We start from the raw sequence: 8,126 nt of genomic DNA, 5'->3' as shown, positions 1-8,126 counted from the left end.
CTTGAAAATGCCGCTGTTGTACTCTTCGATTGTGTTGTTTTCTCATTCAATTTTGGCACACCATTATGTTCAGCCGGGCTTGTGTCCTTGTTTCTTCTACTAGGCCGAGGGCGTCCCTCATGGCTTCTTCATTGCTATCTAGGTTTAAGTATATGCTGCGTGCGGGGGTATTTGTATCTCCACCGACAACATCGCTTCCGCTTCACAGACCAAGTTGAAGGGATTGTGGCCTGTGCATTCTTTGACCATAGTTCTGAGTGACCATACGACGTTCTCCCGCTCTTCTCCCCACGCACCCTTTAGTTTGTCCATGCGTTTTCTTAGGCCGACCAGTATTTGTTTATTGGCCGCCTCTGCCTGGCCATTGCATTGTGGGTGGCAAACTGCCGAATAAGCGTGTCTAATGTCGAAGGTCTCTAGCCATTCCCGTAACTTTGGGTTGTCGAACTGTCTCCCGTGGTCGAAGACCATTATTTTGGGAATGCCGAATCTGGTAATGATGTTCTGCCACATTAACTTCCTTACTGCTATTTCGGTGATCCTGACCACGACCTCTGCCTCTATGCATTTTGAAAAGTAGTCGATAATGACCACTAGGAACCTCCTTCCACCACTCGCGGTGGTGAAGGGGCCTATTATGCCTATTCCCCACTGGGCGAAGCGTACGGGGCTCGACACTGGTTGCAGGTCTCTTGACGGCGCATATATGATGGGTGTGTGAATTTGGCAGTTCCTTCACCTCCTCCTCAACTCTTTGGTGTCTGCCTTCATGGCGGGCCAGAAGTATCCTACCTTTGTGCTTTATGGGTCAGATTTCTACCTCTGATATGGTGCCCCCAAATGCCGGAGTGGATGTCTGACAGTACTTGCTCGGCCTCTCTCAGATTCAAGCATCTCAGAAGTGGACTTGAGAACCGTCTTTTGTAGAGTGTTTCTTCGATCATTAGGAAACCACTGGCGATTGTCCAAATTTTTCTTTCCGTCATCCCCTTTGGTATCCTTCCTTCAGTTTTGAAGTTGACTATGTTCGTCAGCCAGGTCGGAACTTTGTTCTCGACTACTCCAATTGGTGTTGGGCCCGGTTCGATGCACTTTGTGACTCGCACATCGACCCACACTGACCGGCGACCGTCTTGAAGGCTGAAGCTAGCTAGTTTGGATAGCGCACCTGCCCTGTTATTCTTTGACCTGGGTACTTGCATTATCTCATAGGATTTTAGCTCGGCTAATCTTTTCATAACTTGCTCCAGGTACTTGACCATCGAGGGCTCCCTTAGTTCATATTCCCCTTTGATCTGATTGATGATGAGTAGGGAGTCCGTGAATAGTGGTAGTACTCTAGATCCAGCGGCGGTGCCGAGTTCGATGCCCGCTATCAATTCTTCGTATTCGGCCTCGTTGTTTGACGCCTTGAAGGTGAATCTTAGGGCATACTCGAACTCTGCCCTTTCCGGGCTTGTGATAACTACTCCTGCTCCGGACTCTGCGATTGTGGATGACCCGTTAGTGTAGACTTCCCATGCCTCTTGGGGTTCCTCACTCTCGTCAGAGCGGGAATACTCAGCCAAGAAATCTGCTAGGGTTTGAGCTTTTATGGCAGTTCGAGATTGATATTTGATTCCGTGCCCTGATAACTCTATTGCCCATTTTATCAAACGACCTGACTTCTCAAACTTTTCCAGGGCCTTCTCGAGTGGTTGGTATGTCATTACCGTTACAGGGTGTGCATCGAACTATGGACGCAGTTTGACAGGCTAAAGTCGTATGCCTCAAATTAACAATTTATATCACTTAAATCCTTGATACTAAACATGTAGTAAAGCAGAAATAACGGTTGAACAACAAGGAACTGGATGAATTGTAAATGAAATTAAAGTGTAAAAAAGAGCGATCCTTAAGTAAATCAACAATCGTAGTAACTATCTAAAGGGGGGTTTAAGTTTGGTTTAAAGATTAAACTAATAATGAAATGACAATAAGCAATGAAAAATATAAGCAATCAAATATTGAGAGGAATCTTGACTCAAATTTGTATTCACTACCAAGTAATGACTCGATAATCGACTACAAACAATTACCAATCTTGAGCAATATATTACGATATCTAATAATGTTCAATTTTATCAAATATCAATTTCTCATCTAATTTTAGTGAAGAAAGTCAAATCGGTTGCCTTTAATCACCCTTTCTGTTACTAACCCAAATCACGCAATTCAAGTTCAGGTAAGTAGAAGCATTCAATCAATTGAGAAAAAGTAATAGAAATAATTATTACCAACAATGCTGTCGAGTCACAAGTTTAATACTTTTTATGAATAAATTACGACAATCTGAGTACGATAATTTAATCACAATTGATACCGCGATAAGATTAATATAGCAATCAGAGCATTTAATCGAATCTAGCATATGAGTTAATATAAACCCTAATTAGTTGTACACCTAATCAAGACGAATATCCAAACAAATATTTAAATAAGGAATTAAACAGTACTCAAGATAAAGTAAAGGATTAATGATCTCACAATAAATTACCGGAGTTTAAACTAGTTTGAATCAAAAATAAGAGAATTAGCCTTGCATAATGGTTGCTAAACAATATTAGTTTATTTCTAATAAAATTGCATAAGTCTCCTAAAAATCATATTAAACTTAAGTACTCTCTAAACAAAGTCACCTCATAAAAAGTCAAAGCGAGTCTCAGAACGAACCGAGTAAAATAAATCAATAAACACGAGTATGAAATGGTGCTGAATCACACGACACCTGATCGAATGTAAGTCGCATCAAGTGAATGTCAATCGTGCATGTGTCGCACGTGTGTCCTGAATTTTGTTCTTGTCGTCTACCTGTTTGTCGTATGTGTGCCTTATTAGTGCGACATATAACCAATATATGCGCACACATCTCAAAGCGTTATCATAGGTCGTTGGGCCCACCTATCCTCGGACTTAGACTCCGTCTCAAACATGCAAAACCGACACAATAGCTAATCAAGACTTACTAACAAATAACCTACAATTAAGCTCCATAACACAACTTTTAACCATTAAAAACATACTAATTATCTTCCAATAACTACGACTAAATGAGCCGTATCACAGCTTTCTGGCTGCTACCACCTGTAGATACCCAGTATCTATAGAATCCCTAACAAACACCGATAATTATCGAACTACAACATGTTTCGGAAATCGCTATGCTTGATCGACGGTTTGTGTAACTACGTGTCGGAAAGCTCAGAAAACGGTTTCAAAAATGAAAAAAATATTAAATATTACAAAAATGCTTGGAGTATTTTATGCACGACAACGGGGTCGTAGTGATACTAATTAGAGTCAAAACCGACACCGGACTGAAAACCGACTCAAAATTCAAATCTCGACTCAACAAAAAATCAAAACCGAGTCAAACACAAAACACCCACCCTAAATAACACCCAAACAAAAGTTTACACGACTAAGCAAACAAAATCAACCACAAAACACATCCTAACAAAACCTAGGATAGAACAAAACACAAATTTCTAATTTTCGAAAGGGTAGGACAACCCATTGTATCGCCAATGTACCCGCGCCTCAATGGGTGGTTAGCATGGCCACGTCGCGCAAAATTCACAACACCACACATTCCTCTATAAGTACCCCGCAAGCACCACCATTTACAAACACGCAAGAGTTCGCCCCTTCTTTCTCCCTTAAAATTGTTGACCTCGACTTCTAAAGTAAAAAAACCGACACGTGTTTTCGACCTACCGATTAAAAAAGTGATCCTTACACATTGTTTGGTACCGTCATCGTGCATTAAAAACACTTGGCTTACCACTTAGACCAACTACACTCACACTTAAGCAAAGCAACACTCTATATTTACAGAACAGTTTTTCAAATCGAGCTTTCCGACTCACAAGTTTTACAATTTGTTGATTTCTCGTCAAGCAACCGAGCTTGTAAGTATGAGGGTGTAATTAATCCTCTCATTACATGTTTTTTACTAATTTCATAACTTTAACATCATAAAACATGCATAACACGATTCAAAACTTGGAAAGATCGAGCGAAAACCAAGTTTTGGCCTTAGACAAAGGCTTATTGCCCTGCCTAGGGGCTCGCGCCTCTTAAGGCTTCTCAGATAAGAACTCAACGTGTTCGAGTTCATCATTTCTTGTGTTTTATTTCATCTTTCTTTCTTTTCTTAAAACGGTTTTTACCATTTCAAATCAGTTTTATGATGAACATTTTTTACCATTGCCGAAATCATCCTTGGTTATTTATACCATGATGGTTTTATCCCGTGTAACGATGATATTGTTGGTTAATAAGAAATTTATGGAGATTTGAACATTTTCATCTACTATTTCTTTCATTTTCTCTTTTATTCGCATTTGCAAGAATTTGAGTCATATTCATAATCATCCTTGGTTACATATACCATGTCGGTTTAATCCCAAGTACGATGATAAATATAGGCTAATTACAAAGCAATGAACTTAATATAATTAGTTCATATCAAACACTTTTCACTTTATTTGATATTATTTTTCTATTTGTCTTAACCATATTGGATGTCACCCTTGGCAAACATATGTGCCTTGTCGATTTAATTCGATTATAGTGGTGAAAGGGTTGAGCAAATACATATATATTTACAAAACTATTCATGTGAAGCTTGCAAATTCAAACCCGACAACGAATATCATCAACATAATGATGAATACTCCGAGTCATATTCTATACTTTTACACAAAAGCGGTCTTAATGACCTTTTTAACAAATGCAGTTTTTAATAATTTTTTAAAATGGTTTAAACAACCCTTTTGCAAGACCAGAAGGCTCACTTGGGCTGCCGTCTGACCCGCGCTCCAAAGCCCTTCTATTCTTCATCTTTTACAAAACCAGGGGGAGCCCCCTTGCACCGCCCATAGGCTCGCGCCTCAAAGGTTTCCTCGCACTGTTTTTGTTTCGTTTCTAGCACTTGTCTAGGGGATCCGATTGACGAGTTTATATTTTATATTTCATATTTTTAACACACCTTTTTTAGACAAATGGATCGTGTTAAGCACCGTAAACCTAACTTGGTAAATGGATGTTTAGTTTCCGTTTTTGCATGTAAATCAACTTTGAAATCCAGCTCGACATCAATTACTTGATACTTGGATAAACAACCGACATAGGAAATTTTCACATGTTAGGTTTAAACTTTTGGATGCGCATTCATGCATTAACCCTTTTTATCAACTTTTGCACTTAACCAACCAAGATAATTCAGTAGAAGCAGCTACCGCGGGCGGGGTTGGGTGTTCGATTAAAGTGCTTCCCAATACGTACCCTCACCTCTTACTCAGAACCTTTGGATAGTGGACGGCCTTATCCAGGGCGTACGAGAGTCATTCTAGCGATATGTTGTTAAAAGAGGGATATGTCCTTATCTTTAGTACCTTTGTCAAGCACTACTTTGTGCTTCGCTTGACCGAGGTATAATGTGAATTTCGAACGGTTTCCAGGCATCCTATAATTGCTTAGGGGTGACTCCGAACATCTCTGCATCGTTTTCAAGACCTTCATTGAGACGAAACTAACTGATCTAAAGCGATGCGGTCGAGAGCATTTCTAAGTCCCCAAATTTGGCTCTCAGATCATCGTATGTCCACAGATTGGCGTGCAAATGGCCCCTGTCCACAGATTGGTGACTCCACTGGGGATCACAAGGACACTTGTGTCTTTCTGATTGCTAGATGGTGAAACTCGAACTAGGTCTTGGTTAAAGTGCATCATTTGATATTATGGTCATAAGTCGGGTTCCTTGTCCGGGCCCAGAACCTAACCTTTTATCGACCAATTGGCTCATCTTGTTGGCGTGAGTTTTCTCATCCCCGCGTTTCCAATCCCGATTGCGTCAAGCATACCATTGACGTTACACTCTTTTGTTTCGTCAGAGAGCTTTCACTTCCTACGTGAACGAGGCTAGGGCGCCTTCCTTCCATATTTTGTTTGGATTGGTATTTTTGGAGCTTGTGTCCTCCAAAAATTAGTGTGATAACATTTGTAAATCTCTTACAGGTTCACAAGGGTATACTTAGTATATTTAATCAGTTGATTAACGTTTACCTAATAACGGTTGGCTTGCTAGAAAGTTTGACGTTATTATCATACAGATGGCGGTGATCAACTGGTCCCTAAAGGTCACACCTATAGGATGTGTTTGAGAAATGTGGTTATAGAAATATAATCACATTGATGACCAATATGACTGATAAGTTAGTCAATGTGTTGATGAGATAATTATTTCATGAAAATTAAATAATATTAGTTGAGACGAATTAACTGTCAATTCGTAAATTAAATATAATAAGTTATATTTAATTAAATGTATGTAATGTTAGCTTGGACGAATTAATCTGTTAATTCGTAATTAAATATAATCAGTTATATTTAATATCAACAAGATGAATGTGTCATAGTGGTAATAGTGAGGGTACACAAACCAAAAGGTCTTGGGTTCGATCCTCACTAGATTACAATTCAACACATATTATTTATTTTTGGAAAGACCAAAAATAAGGAGGAGATACTCCTTATTTCGGTCAGTTTGGCCGAAAATTAGGAAGGGTTTTTCTTTCCTAATTGACTCCAAGTTTCGGTCTGTATAAAAAGAAAGGGAGAGAATTATTTCTACCCTAATTCTTTTTCTTGACCTAGCCTGTGTCTCTCATCAGAAAAAACACAAAACAACTAAAAATTTACAGAAAATTTTAGATCGATTCTAGCACAATCAATAGGGCATATCTCATATCGTCTTGGGTGTAACTAATAGGCGAATATCAATTTTGATATTGTTCTTAGGCCAATTTTGCTAGGACCGAAGGTTAATTCTAAATCCTTTATACTTTGTTTATGTATTTTGTTTATGACCTTTGATCATCATTGTTAAATTCGTTATAATCCTTCTAAATTAAGGGAAGTATACAGATTATTTCCCACAAGTGGTATCAGAGCACTAGGCCACGTTTTTTAATCTTGATGATTTTCATAAATTTGTATGTGAACAATGAGGATTTTCGAAATATTTTAGGGTTTCGAATTTTTTTTGGTTCGACAAATGTTTTTTGTGCCGAATTTGTTTTTTTTTTGTGCCGTTTTTTTCTTTTAGTTTGATGATATTTTTCCATTATATTTTTCATATTATAGTTTATAATCAGTTAAAATTATCATATGAAGAATTGGTAGTTTTTGATTTAATGCAGATTAAGTTAAAATTAAATGGAATCGTCATGTTTATGATAAAAAGATTGTTTTTGCTATATAGTTTTTGGCATATAAATTAATCATGTTTATTATTTCATATGCTAATCATGTTCTAATAGCAAATGTAAACAATTTTGTCATCAAATCTTGTTTTAGGGCATATTGCCGCAAAAGAAAGAAAAAAAAAAGGAGGACGTTTTTTTAGGGTTTGCCGTAAAATAAAAAAAAAAATTGTTGTTTTTTTTTTTTAAGCCGAGAAGAAAAAAAAAGTTTGTTTTCTTGTTTTTTTTGCCATATTGCCGAAAGAATAAGATATGGAAAGTTTTTTTTGTTTTTCCTAATTGCCGAATAAAAAAAAAGGGGGGGGGGGGCTGTTTTTCCAGCCGTGTGGATATGAAATTATAAAAAAAAAAAAAAATTTATTTTTTAGCCGAGACCAAATTATAATTGGTTTTTGTTTTTATTTTTTTTTTATTTTGGCGAATTATTTATTGTAAATCGGTTCACAATTTAAAGATACCGAGTTATTTTAAAGCAGTTTGGAATTTTGACGGATAGAATTCATATTACAAGTTTAATATGGATTAAGAATGAAATTAATGTGATTAATTGCGGAATTGTCACTTAATTTAATTTAAATAGGTGGTTTGGATAAATTAATCAACATAATTAAGGAATTGTGTTATGTATGTTAAATTTATTTTAGTTGATGCTTTTAATTTTGTTGAATGAATCGAATGAATGAATTTTATTTACGTATTTATTTTTGCAATCGGTTGTAATTTGTAATACTTAGTGTGGCCTTAGTCAAATTATGTTTTCGTAATGAAGGAAACATTATTTTTATGTAATTATGAGATCTCGAATCTCCTTTATTTTAG

The sequence above is a fragment of the Silene latifolia genome, chromosome Y (genome assembly GCF_048544455.1).
Source record: "Silene latifolia isolate original U9 population chromosome Y, ASM4854445v1, whole genome shotgun sequence".
NCBI classification, from domain to species: domain Eukaryota; kingdom Viridiplantae; phylum Streptophyta; class Magnoliopsida; order Caryophyllales; family Caryophyllaceae; genus Silene; species Silene latifolia.
Note: the sequence above shows the minus strand (reverse complement) of the source record.